At 39.6% G+C, this 14,945-nt stretch overlaps 1 pseudogene; it reads left to right on the forward strand.

The window, feature by feature from the left end:
* Window positions 1-6,331: 6,331 nt before the first annotated feature.
* LOC109147012 lies at window positions 6,332-13,076 on the forward strand (annotated as a pseudogene).
* The last annotated feature ends 1,869 nt before the right edge of the window (window positions 13,077-14,945 follow it).

Below are 14,945 nucleotides of genomic sequence, written 5' to 3' on the forward strand. Positions count from 1 at the left end.
TTTGATTTAATTTAACTTTGTTGTAGTTCTTTCTACATTATCAATGCAAGAACATGCGGGGAATGAAAATTCTTGGGTTTGGCATACTGCTGATTTTGCTAATGGGTAGCAAAAGGAGGAGACGTTTTGCATTAGATTTGCTTTTGTTGAGAGTAAGTGCGCCACTTTTCTTGCATTGTGGTTACATATGGATACTTCAAACTCTTGTTTTTTGGTATTCAAATTATTGCTTGAACATTTATGTTTCATTGCTACTGTGGTTTCTCAAGCACTTTTAGTTCTATATATTTGACGCATCATCTGTTCGCTGAGATATATAAATGCAGTTTATTAATGCCAAAATCACAGAGAATATGAGATTCTTCTCTTCCTAATGAGAAGAATGAAATGTCTTACGATAATGAAATCGTTTTTGAAGTGTTGCCTATACAGCACTTTTGGTCATATGGTAGTAGATAATATATGCTTGTAATAATGGTCAGATTGCTAACTAGATTGCTAAGAACTTTGACTAACATATTATTGGTGAATTGTCATTTATTTTTATTTTTTCTTTGTATTGCAGAATCCATTATCTAAGGAGCTCTTTCTTGAGAAATATGGTGATATAACACATCTTTATATGCCAAAGGTTTATACCTTTTGCTCTCCTCTTTTGCCGTCATGCCACCACATAACAAGCCTGGTACTTCATTGCTTCTTATGCAGCAAAGATTAGATGCTCGTGAGAGCTAGTACTTCATGATCACCCTCGTCGCAATCGGATTGAACTTGATATTGATTATTTTTTTTATGGATTATTATATTGTTGTTTAGACATGAATTTTGTATTAAGTACAACCTTAAGTTTTTTGAACTATAAAGTAATATTACTTTTATAATACAAATTATATTGTATTTTAGTTTTAATAGTATTTTTGCTTATAAATATAATTGCATATTAACATTAGAATTTTAACAAAATAATAATAATAATTACTAAAATAATAAAAAATAATTATTTAGCATAATCGTGATGGAAATTTGTTTTGTCGTGTTCTTATGATGGAATTTTGTGATCGAAGATGAAATTTGTAATGAAAAGGTTAGCAACAGAATCGCAACGATAATTTGTTTTGTCGTTTTCTAACAACGAAATTTTGTGACGGAATACTAAATTTGCAACAGAAAGGTTAGCGACGGAATCGCGATGACAATTATTTCCGTCGTTATATTTCAAGACGGCAATAGGCAACTGAATATGAGTTTCGTGACGGAATATTTTTACACGTGGTGGCGACGGAAGGAAACATTTCCGTTGTCAAAATAGCGACGAACTCACGACGGAAAGATTTTCGTCGCCAACTTTGCGACGAAAAATTCCGTTGTCATTTTCCGTCGCCACCGCTTGCAACGGACTATTTTCGTCGCGAAATGAAATACGACAAGCCTGTAGGCTACGGAATGAATTCCTTCGCAAAAATGAAAAATTCCGTCGCAAAACATGATTTGCGACGGAATTTTGGGCTTTCGTGACGGAAATTTTCCGTCGCGAATCGCAATTTTTCTTGTAGTGTTCGAATCATTAAAGCATCAACGTGCTAGCCTCGTGCGGGAGTCACTGTTTCTAACGAGGAGTGGTAGGGAGTCCGAGACCCTCACAGTGACACGCTCCGTTCCATAATTTAGTTGTCCCATTGAACCTAGGTGCCAGCTAGGTTGGGTATCCACTATAGAACTTTTAGTCCAAGGGCTTTAGACCATTCCTCGTTCCAACTTCTCCACAACCATTTGCTTACCCTCGGGTTAGCGAGTTAGCGGCTGCTACGTTATCTTTTGACATCACGTAGTCAATAGAGATAACCCCCGTTGTGAGAAATTGTTTAATAGTATTATGTCTACGACTTATAAGTCTAGACTTACCATTCCACATCTAACTCTGTACTTAACCAATTTTGGCTTGACTATCGCAACACACACAAATTGGAGGTACGAGTTTACCTCTAGGAACATTCCCGGAAAATGGCGTATCCATTCGGCCTACTCGCTCGCGACACGAGTGTAAGGCTCTCAGCTTAGATCCCGTCGGATCTTAGCTATCACAAATCATTTCGAGAATATACATCCAACCAACTGCACTGGCCTACGTAAACACGTAGCCTATGATATCCGTGCTATACTTTCCAAGTATGGCTAGATATCCCACGTTGTGCAGTCCAAAGTCACGAGCATACCTTAAGTATCTCATAACTTCTATTGCCTTCTAGTGCGCAACACTAAGGCTACTGGTATGTCTACCGAGTTCGTTAACTGCAAAGGCAATATCCGGCCTAGTACAACCCATTTGATACAATTAAACTACCAATAATATGAACGTATTCTCCGTGAGAAATACCATCTCCGTGATTATCGGCTAGTTGTACGTTAGTATCTAACGGTGTCCAAGCCACTTGATTATCATCCTTGCAAGGATTCAATCAACTCGGTGAGATTGGCTAACCATGAGACCATATGGTCTTCTCATCGATTTTAATCTCGAAGATTAAACTTGCCAATACTCACACCTCTCATGTCAAATCTCAAATTTAACATGATCATGGTAGAATTAATCATTTGATCGTTACTACCCACGTTGAGTTTATCGTGTATAAACAAATAGTGATATCACTGTCTATCGTACGCAATACGTAGACACACTTTCACTTTCGTTTCTACCAAACTCGTTGGTCATCACTGCATGATCAAAACCTCACATGCCAAATACTAAGGCAATTGTTTGAACTAGACAATGATCTCACCACTTACTCTCTTTCTTTTCTCAGCGTGGAACCACAAACCCACAGGTCGTTCCATGTCTACTAAGAAAACGATACATCCATTTCGATGAACTTCCAAGTCTCGTTAGACGTCTATGGCAAGTGTCATACTAATGGATTTCATTCTCATCACCAGAGAATATTTATATTGAAGTAATCGTGGCACTCGCGTTGCATGTAATCTACAATTACAAGCCCAGCCATTTTGCTTCAATATAACCAAATCGTTTTATCTTCCGACTAGTGATCCAATTAGGATCTCGAGGTTTTACAACCTGGAGGAAGAACAACCAGTTCCAAGTATGATTCTCTAAGATAGAATCTACTTTACTCTCGGTAGCCTCTCTCGGGTTGGTCCATTTGTAAAAGTCACAACTTCTACATATGTTGGAGGCTCGTTTTCTAACAACTATGTCAGAAAATCCAATTTATTTTCTAGTAAACAAGTTAGAATATGCACGTCACATTCTAGCATGTACGTCAGAAAATCTGGACCAAAGGATTATTCAATCCTAGCTCTCTTGCTACGTCAAGCATTGAGCTCGGGTTCTCTTTCGTACCCTTCAACCATAGCTACGTCGAAAGTTCATTTCAACGTGCTAGGTCCTTTTGTTGAACCTTCTCAGAAATGCATCTTCTAAAGAACGATGAATTTCTTGATTCAATTTATTGTGTTCTTATGTACATCCAAACCATAGGATTCGTGTACTAAGAACCAATACACACATTTGGCAAGACACCCCCACATTTCAGGCATTCGTAGGAAAGCATCCTACGTACCCATAATTCGTAAGAATTTCATGCGGGTGACCTTATTTAAAAGGTACTTACTTGTCCAAAGTATTATCTCACCCCACATATTGTGTTCAGCAACAACGTTCGGTTGAGGTGAATACCGTACCGTACGCTCGAGTACGACACTAACGCTTGCGCCGAAATCACCAATCGGTGTTTCATGTTCACCACATCGATCGTTCGTAACCGCGTTAATTCACAATTAATTTGGTTATCCCTTTTATTCTCATAAAGAATAATCATGTGTTACACGTTAACACAACTCGTATAAGCTAACAGATTAGCCTTTACAAATCCATTCGGTTTTTGACCGAAAGGCCACAAACCCGAATCAGTGCTTCCAAAAACTGAAGCACGAAACAGTGCTTAGTAATGAAGCGCGAAACATGCTATACAAAGCACGAATCATTGCTGCCAAACTAACGCACCGATTCTAAAGCAATCTCTATTGCGTTAAATTATAAACTCATAGCAACATTCGGTTGCTTAATTTATAATTCCAGTGCTACTTAACACTAGGATTATTAGTTAATTACACAATTAACCAAACCTCCTTTCGTGCTAATCACATAACACTTTTGCAATGCTAAATTTAATTAGCCTCTTGCATAATGCTAATTCAACATTTTGGACGTCCAGTGCTATTGAGCACCACAATTAGCATTTTAACAATTTGTCTCAAAATTACTTTTCGTACTAGTAAAATTTGGATTTTTGATCAAGTTAATTATAACACAATTAACGAGAACAAATCAACCAAATTTTCCGACTAGTTGAATCAAGCTTATATAATCGTTCTCATAATATTAATTAAAATATTCAACACTTGAGCTGTGACGCTCACGATTATATAGCTATCCCAATTTTTGACAAATTGATCCTTGAAATCCTTATGGTTCTACATGACCAGAACCGAAGTTCTCTACGGGATTTCAACATGTAACATGCTTGTTACATTTCGTTCCGGCCGTTAAGCCATTTTAGCATTTTCCAAATAATGTTACTTCACGCACTAGGCATCCATATTGAACCATTTCATACATTTAACATTATTTCATCAAATAATTCGTATGTACTATGATTCAATAGCTCAATGAAACAATTCATTTTTTTATTCAAAAATAAAAAAATGTATCACAAGGATACTACAACATTTATTTAACAAATAAATAAATATGAAAAAGTACATTGGAAACCAATTTCCATTATTCCTATGTAGTAGTCCTTTGAATCCGTGTGCCTTGTTCCATTCTCAACCGTCCACTCCACAAAGGGTGGTCCATAGCGCACATCGGGGTACCTCGGTTGTGACCTCACTCATCCAACCATCCACATGTTTTAAACGTAGCGAAGTTGTCCTCAACCTTTTCACCAGGATGACGGTTCGCTTCATAGTGGCGTTTCTCCTTCTTCTCGTAATCTTCTTGAAAGCTAAGCTTCCGCTTGCCTTTCCTTTGATTATCGTTGAAGACATTGGTCACACTACAATAGTCCTCCGACCATGTAGTCATTACACCATCATAGGATCCTTCTTGGCTTTTAGCCGATCCACTAGACAACACAATAGGTACCAATTGTGTGCATTAGCCATAGGTCTACCGGTTTGTGAACCAACGTTCTCCGGAGCACCATCGTGTGTTTTTGCAACTCCCATGGAAATCTTATTTCCAACGTTGCCGCCGTCAACCGGCATCACGGACTGTGCAACATCGTTGCCGTTCCGACCATTTGAATGTGCACCTCCGGCAACATTCACGGATCCAATACTCTTGGAGTCCATTGACTTGTTCATTATCAAAATTATAAGGTTTTAAGATTGTTGGTGATAATGAACCAAAATCGATTTAATATCCCAAAAATAATATTTATATATACACACACAAGTATATAAAATATTATTGGATATTTATCCGAGATATATATATATATCTATATATATACACACAAATATATATAAAACGGACCCAAAGGTTATATATACATGTATATCTATGAAAAAGATATACCAATATATATCAACCAGAATTGGAGCTAATAATCCTCAGATTACAAGTCCAATCCAACGAATATATCAAAAGAGGCAGAACGGATTTTTGCTTAGATTATATATCAACCAAAAATGGAACATATAATCCTTAGATTATAATTCCAGTTTAACAAGAAAGAACGGATTTTTGCTTAGAGCATAATCCAAAACAAGAAAGAAGGAGAAGGAAGAAAGAATAGTACGAGTTAGGCAAAGTGTCTGTCTTTCCTTAAAACCTTATTTGCCACCTCCGAAAAGTGCTAGGAGCGTTGTGGCCTAGGTTTCCCAGGATAAAACGTACAACGGTTCGATGTTTGAGCACCCAAACCAGCGAACCCGGCGAACTAGAGCACGAGCAAAACACAGTAGCAAGAAAGGAGTAGGAGCACAGTTTTTGAGAAGAAAAAGTTCTTATCTTTGTGTTGTGTACTCTCGTGTTCTTCCCTCTCTTGTTGCAAATCACTTGCTCCTACTACCCCTTCTTATATAGGAATTGGAGTACTAAATAGCATTTAGTAGGCATTAATTACACGTTTTGTAACATCTAAAACAACAACCCCATTAACAGAATTAAATTCAAAATTCAAAACTGGAGTTAACTTCAGCCTCATCAAGTTTCGGCCTCGCGCTGCTGCTCACGAGAGTACATCCCCGGCGCACACGAGCTCAGGCTTGAATCAAGCCTTTCTGATCTCGTTTCTAGCAAATAATCCAAATGTATGTGTTTCCTTGATCTCCAAATGTGAGAATTTATTTATAAATGCCCATTCCCATTACTCAAGTACATGCCATTTTCAGCGGCAATTACACAATTTGTCAAAATCTGTAACGCTTTTGGCAAAAGAATGTTTTAGTGCATCTATGATAAACTTTATCCCAGTTTCTTTCTATTCTTCTGATGCAATCCGACGCCTGAGGGGCCCCCCAACAAGGTCTCTGAGAAGGAGAATGCGCAAAAGAGCTTTGGATGCTGCCAAACCTGTTCTTGATGAATCCCGTGTTCAAAGGGCATATCAAAGCTACAAGGTTATAATGGGCAAAGCCAAATACAAGTAGGGACTCCATCGTCACCCTCTTCTTCTTGAATCGGTTGTAACCGTTTTTGTCGCCACCTTACATGTATATATACTCTCTGTTTCGCTTTCTTGTAAGATGAATAAACAGTTTTTCCTTTTCACATTCTGTTCAAACTGATTTCCCACCATCCTCAATCACGCTTTCCGTCATGGTATCAGAGCCGACGCGGTTTAGCTACCTCGCCGCAGTCATCGGCTCCGATGAATCAAATCAGGGAGTTCATCCGGCGCAGCAACCTCCGATTCAGGCGTCATCTCCCGTCGATCAACGAAGAGTCCAGGCTTCGCAGAGAAGCAGTGGCATTGATGACATTGAGAATCCCCTACACATCAACGTGAACGAGAATCCAAATGCGGTCCTGGTCAGTCCGCCGCTATCAGGTAGTGCAAACTACGCATCGTGGAGTATCTCGATGCAGGTTGCTCTGGAAGTTAAGAACAAATGGTGTGTAATTGATGGAAGCTTGCTGCCACCAGAAAGGACTCACGCACAGTTCCCAGCTTGGAGAAGGTGTAATCTGATGGTTTGTTCATGGATTCTTAGATCCATTTTGCCATCAATTGCACAAAGCGTAATGCACATGGACAAGGCTGTGGACGTCTGGAATGATTTGAAGAGACGCTTCTCACAGCGTGATGCTCATAGAATTTCCTTTTTGCAGAACGACATCAACAATCTGAGACAGGGAGACATGAGTATCAATGACTACTACACAAGATCTCGAACTCTCTGGGAAGAGATGAACTCTCTCAGACCCCTACCTGTTTGCAAATGTCAACCACGTTGTTCATGTGGTCTCCTAAACCAGATCAGAATGGATCTAGAAATCGATCTGGTGATCCGATTCCTTCAAGGGTTAAATGAGGACTACAATCCTCTGAAATCTGGAATCCTTGTTCTCGACCCCCTTCCTGAGATGCACAAGGTGCTAGTGATGGCTGAGAAGCATGAAAGGCAGTTGACAATAACTAATCTGAGCACTGGAAACCTGAGTCTCACTCATGCTAATGCAGTTCACTCAGAACAAGCCAATGGGGAAGAGATAGTTGCTGCAATTAACTTTCCGAATGGGAAGAGAACGACACATTTTGGAGGGAATAACAAGAGCTCAGCCAAATGCATTTTTTGCGGAATGACAGGCCACACCATTGAGAAGTGCTACAAGAAACATGGCTACCCACCCGGTTGGGTGCCAGGTTTCAAGTCCAAAAATAAGCAGCAGATCACAGCAGCCAGTGCAAGTTCTGAGAATCAGTTTTCTCCTGAGCAACTTCAAAGCATTATGTCCATGATCCAAAGTCAAATGGGGCAGAATAGATCTTCCACCACGGCAGCTGTGTCTCTTGTTCCCAACTTTAACCAAGAGAATTCGTCTAATGAAGGCAAGTACACTTGCCTTATGAATGTTAATTCTGTTTCCTTAACTGCTTCCACATGGATAATTGACTCGGGTGCGACCGATCATATAGTATGTTCCCTAGAGTTTTTTGACAAGTATCAAGTTGTGAAAGATGCTACTGTCAACCTGCCTAATGGAGATTATGCTACTGTTGAACACACTGGAAACATAAGGCTGAACAATGACATTTGGTTGAAAGATGCATTACACATACCATCCTTTCAATTCAACATTATTTCTGTCCATAAATTGTTGCAGAACCCCACTTACTCTTTGATATTTACCTATGGTCAGTGTCTTCTTCGGGAGGACCATGGGAGGACGATTGGCTTTGCTAAGGAAGACAAAGGACTCTATTTGCTTAATGATCCACCAAGAAGCAGTTTCAATACTAATGTTTGTAGTCATTTTAATGTGCAGTGTAATAATGCCAAATTGTGGCACCAACGATTGGGGCATTTTCCCACTAATAAGATGCAATTTCTTGATGATATTTCTGTTCCTAACACAAAGAACCTGATCTGCCATACTTGCCATTTAGCCAAGCATAAGAGGTCCGCATTTCCTCTAAGCAACAGTGTCTCAGTTTCATGCTTTGATTTGATCCATGTGGATATCTGGGGGCCTTTTCAAGTTCAATCTCTAGGAGGAGAAAGATATTTCCTAACGATCGTTGATGACCATTCAAGATACACATGGTTGCGGCTGATGAAATCCAAAGCAGAAACTCGAGAGCTAATCCGAAACTTTCATAAAATGATTCTCACTCAATTCGGAATAGCTATCAAAACTCTGCGAAGCGACAACGGCTCAGAGTTTAATATGGAAGAATTTTTTTAATCAGAATGGGATGGTCCACCAATGATCATGCGTATCAACTCCACAGCAAAATGCGATTGTAGAACGAAAACATCAACACGTTCTGGCAGTTGCACGAGCTCTTCGATTCCAAGCTGGACTCCCCTTGCACTTCTGGGGTCATTGCGTGATCCACGCTGTGTATCTCATAAATAGACTGCCGTCTGTAATTCTGGAATGGAAAAGTCCTCATCACAAACTCCATGGAAAAAGTCCAGATCTTAAGGGCTTAAGAACTTTTGGATGCCTATGCTATGCTGCCAAACTATCCTCCTCACGCCATAAAATGGCACCTCGAAGCAGAAGATGCGTTTTCATTGGGATCCTGGCTGGTGTAAAAGGCTACTTGCTATATGACCTCTCAGATCATGCAGTGTTCATATCCCGCGATGTGATTTTTTATGAAGACAGTTTCCCACTAGCTGATGCTGTAGAGTCTAGTCCCCATGAGATAACTCCTTGCCTGCCCAACCTTCCTACAATGTTGAATGAAGAGTTGAGGCCACAGGTCACTTGTGATGAACACACAGATCAGAGTGAAGAGTCATCGAATTTTGAAATCAGAATTGCTGATCAAAATGAAGGGTTGAATGAAGAATTAAGTCCTGTAGCTACCGACAGCAATAATACTAGTCCGGACTCCCCTAGAAGCATCACAAGAAATAACTCTAACCCCTCCAACACTTCTGGTACCATACAGAACTCTGGACCCCATGAACAACAACCCGCTATTCAGCTTCGCCATTCCAGCAGGCAACATCAACCATCCAAGAGATTAGAAGGCTACTACTGTGACAGTATTTTCCAAAACAGAACCTCCCCCCATCTATTATCAAATGTCATGACCTATGACAATCTTGAAGGTCAACACAAAAGGCTCTCCATTGCCATTGCCACATCCACTGAGCCAAGAACATACAGCCAAGCGATTAAACACAACAGTTGGAAACAGGCTATGAATACAGAAATTCTGGCTCTACAAGAAAACAACACCTGGGAATTAGTTGATCTACCACCAGGAAAAGTGCCCATTGGTTGCAAATGGGTTTATAAAGTGAAGCTTAAAGCGGATGGTACGGTGGAGAGACACAAAGCGAGGCTTGTTGCAAAAGGCTACACGCAACAACTCGGCATCGACTATCTTGAAACTTTTTCCCCGGTTGCTAGGCTAACTACTATTCGTATGTTCATTAGTGTGACAGTTTCCAAGTCCTGGCACATCCACCAAATGGACATCAATAACGCCTTCTTGCACGGGGATCTTAACGAGGAAGTATACATGGTGTTACCACCCGGTTTTGAAAGTCATATGCCGAACCAAGTTTGCAAGCTATTGAGGTCTCTATATGGCCTCAAACAAGCGAGCCGGCAATGGAACGCCAAGCTCAGTGCAGCTTTGCTCCAAGAAGGTTACAAACAATCTACTGCCGATCCATCCCTCTTCACTAAAGGTAGCAGTAGCGATTTCATAGCGTTGCTTGTTTACGTTGATGACATAATTGTGGCCAGTGCAAATATGGATCTTATCCAAGGTCTCAAGGGGTTTCTGCACTCAGCTTTTAAAATCAAAGATTTAGGACCTTTGAGTTATTTCTTGGGGATTGAAGTTCACAGAGAGAAGCACGGATTAAGCATTTGCCAACGCAAATACGCCCTAGAAATTCTAGAAGAGGCAGGATTTATTAACAGTAAACCTGCAGACACTCCTATGATTCAAGGTCTGAAATTGGTCCATGGTGAAGGTGCACCACTCCCAGATGCCAGCGTCTATAGGAGATTGGTAGGCAGATTGCTATATCTCACCGCCACCAGGCCTGACATTGCCTTTGCCATACAACAACTGAGCCAGTTCATGGATGTGCCTACAGAGACACACCTATCTGCTGCACACAGAGTTCTACGCTATATAAAAGGATCCCCTGGCCAAGGCTTGTATTACCCCACAGACTCGGAGCTGCATCTCAAAGCTTTCTCAGACTCCGATTGGGCCTTATGCATTGAGACGCGCAAGTCAGTGACAGGATACTGCATCTTCCTTGGTTCCTCATTAGTGTCATGGCGCTCCAAGAAGCAAGCAACGGTCTCCAGGTCGAGTTCTGAAGCGGAGTATCATGCTATGGCCGCAACCGTATGTGAAATCCAGTGGCTCACATACTTGCTTCATGATTTGAGAGTAACATCCATGAAACCGGCAACCATGTTCTGTGACAACAAATCCGCAGTGGCAATAGCGGAGAATCACGTCTTCCACGAACGAACAAAACATATTGACATCGATTGTCATATTGTAAGAGAAAAATTCACCCAAGGCCTGATCAAGCTCATGTCAGTATCCTCAGAAAATCAGCTTGCCGAGGGCTTTACAAAGCCACTTCCTGCTTCGTCCTTCCATCACTTCACATCAAAGCTGGGAACAAGGAATCAATATGCCCCAGCTTACGGGGGGTATCAAAGCTACAAGGTTATAATGGGCAAAGCCAAATACAAGCAGGGACTCCATCGTCACCATCTTCTTCTTGAATCGGTTGTAACCGTTTTTGCCGCCACCTTACATGTATATATACTCTCTGTTTCGCTTTCTTGTAAGATGAATAAACAGTTTTTCCCTTTCACATTCTGTTCAAACTGATTTCCCACCATCCTCAATCACGCTTTCCGTCAGGGCAATATCTCAACTTCCACCTAGATTTACCCCTGAGGAGCTGTTCAATGTCATGAATGTAGAAAAAGATCCTTTGGTGTGTTTAGAATTGTTCAACTGGGCATCAACTCAACATAGGTTCAGGCATGATGCCTCAACGTTCCACATAACCATACAGAGGCTTGGTGCAGTGAAAATGTATCAGGAGATGGATGATGTTGTCAATCAAGTGCTTGCTGTTCCCTCTATTGGTTCTGAGGCACTTTACAATACTATGATATACTACTTCACAGAAGCTAGGAAGTTGACTAGAGCTGTAAATATATTTAAGCATATGCAGAACAGTAAGAAATTGGATTGCAGGCCGTCAATAAGAACTTACAATATTCTTTTTGCTGCACTTTTGAGTAACGGAAAGAATTCTTATATAAGTCACCTGTATATGGAGACCACTCGTAGCCTATTTAAACAGATGATTAATGATGGGGTTGAACCAGATATCTTTTCCTTGAATTCTATGATAAAAGGATATGTTCTTTCACTTCACGTGAATGATGCTCTGAGGATATTTCACCAGATGGGTGTTGTCTATAAGTGCCATCCAAACTCTTTTTCCTATGATTATCTGATCCATGGATTGTGTGCACAAGGTAGAACAAAGAATGCCACAGAACTCTGTGATGAAATGAAAAGGAAAGGATTTATTCCCAGTAGCAAATCTTACAACTCACTGGTGAACGCTTTAGCTTTGGGTGGAGAGGTAGAAAATGCAGTAAAATTATTGCGGGAGATGAATGACAATCAACGATCAGTTGACTTCATTACGTACAAGACAGTGGCTGATGAAATATGCCGGCAACAGAGTGTACATAATGCTATGAGTTTTTTGAAGGAGTTGCATGACAAGGATCTTATAAAAAGCTTTCATATGAACTTGAAGACAATTATCCCAATTCCCAAGACAAGCGTGGGCGTGGAAAATTGTTATAGGTATTGTACCCAAAGTGACTGTTAGTTTTCTTTAGCAGGAACGCCACTGGGTTGAAATACTTTATGACACAGTTGAGAAATTGTGAGTAAGATATAACATATATTGATGTATAACAGATAACTGATGATTTTGTTGATAATCCTCTGGTAGCGGTGGTAATGATTCCGTTCTTCAGCTAATTCTGCCAACTAAGCCACTAGATTCATCCGTAGACTCATTAAAAAATCACTTACACATCTCAAATGGTGTTTGAACTGAAGACTGGATTTCATTAGGCTTGGTGGGTTGCGGTTCAAAGTGGTCCTGCAACTCGTAATGGGTGGAAAACAGGCTATCGTTTGCAATCTAATGATGGTGGCTTGGATTCATTGGCTAGCCTGGTATGTCTCTTCATTGCCTTTGTTGTGTTTGAGTTCTCATACCTGTTTAGATATGCATTTTATGGTGCGCTACTTATTAATTAACTATTTCTTAAACTACTTAGTTGTATGTTATTTTTTTTACTGTTGTGGTAGGACTATATATATGGTATCAACAATTTCCAGAGTTCTGATTTAGCTTTTGTTCTATGCCTACCCATATTTATTATTCTTTAGATTATTTTAAATTACTCTTACTGAGGTGAAATACTTCATTAAGCTTTGTGGTGTTTGGATGTGATCTTGCAGGACACATTAAAATCTGAATTTTGATAGTGTGGTAAAAATTTTTTATCTTTTTTTGTACTTTAAAAATATGAGCCTTGTGTAACGGGCCTAAAGTCCGGCCCGGCGCCCAACGTTCGTGTGGCATCTCAGGGCCCCTCTCACCCTGCGGACCAGCCTTACCCCTCATACATGCCAAAGTGGTTTTGCCCTGCCATGGGCTTATCAAGGGAACGACAATAGCTCCCGGCCAGTTGTGCCCTTCAAATCACCTCGGTCCCCTTCATAGTCAAGTCTAAGACTAGCACAAGCTCCCCGAACTTAACCGTATCGGCATGCCTAACTCAGCAAAACCTTAGCATTTAAGGCAGAACAACCCTTGACGCTATTGTCGCCCCCTACCCATTTTATGGCAAGCTAGCCAATTGGCCTGTTCATTCATTGGGTCTAACACGGTCACACAAACAGTGCGTGACAATCGGCTCAGATAGCTCTGCAAACAAACATTATTCACATGTGTGATACGTAAGGTAATGAACATATATACTAGAAAGAAGATGAGCATTATAATGATAAACAATCATAATTTTTATACTGTAGATTCATAATTTTTATACTGTAGATTCATAATTTCTAAACTGTAGATTCAAAATTTATAATGTAGATTCATAATTTCTATACTGCACATTCATAATTTCTGTACTGTAAATTCATAATTTCTTTAATGTAGATTTAAAAATTATGAATGTACAGCGTGTCCACCATGCACATGGTGGACACGGGTCCCAGGCATAACGCTCCATTTTTAAAATCATATTAACGTACTTAGCGGGCTGTAGCTATTAATGTATTCATCTGGTCAACCAATTGACTCTAATAATTCCACCCTCATGGTAATTCAAATCTAATTGAATACAATCATAATTCAAATAAAATTGAATACAATCAAGACCATAACATGTAAACATTTCCCTATCCTACGTACCTATTAATCTTTTAGCAACAACACATTTTCAAAGAATCTGCTATATAATCAAGCATTAATCATACACAATATAAAGCAAATCTTCTAACATAACTATCACAACCTAATGAGTTCAAGACACTTCTTGACTTTCAATGAAATCTGCTTCTTCTTCTTCATTATCAGACACTTCTTCTTCATCAATTGCTCCTTCAATTCATATTCAATTAATTAGCTAGGCATAATTTCAACTAAAATGTGGTGAAAGAATCCATACCCAATAGGCAATTAATTAGTTTAAATTTTATTATTTTCATTTAATGGAAGCCTAAATAATCGAAATACCTCTTGTTAATGTTTGGTCCATTTGTTGCAACGAAGGAGGATCTTTTGCAGTCTAAAAGCGTCACGGAACATCAATGTGTTGTAGTTTATTAGCTGTTTCTTTGTTTCATCATCCAATACACCAAATCCATACTTTTTCTTCCAACTTTCTTTCTTTTCTGGTGTAGATAGGATGATTAGTTTTTCGATATTGAGGTAGCAAAGTTCCTGCATAATATATATATCACCGCTATGCATGTTATATATGTTGAGAAATCAAAATAATTTTATTATTTAAAAAAAAAAAGAAGAAAAGATTCATATAGAAAAATAAAGGTGTTAGCTTGGTCATACGGAAGCACGTGCAATATGCGTGTATGACGAATTACTTTAAGCGGGAAAGGAAATTAAAAGTAAATTACTTATAAAAA

Source organism: Ipomoea nil, unplaced genomic scaffold, assembly GCF_001879475.1.
Source record: "Ipomoea nil cultivar Tokyo-kokei standard unplaced genomic scaffold, Asagao_1.1 scaffold1971, whole genome shotgun sequence".
NCBI lineage: Eukaryota > Viridiplantae > Streptophyta > Magnoliopsida > Solanales > Convolvulaceae > Ipomoea > Ipomoea nil.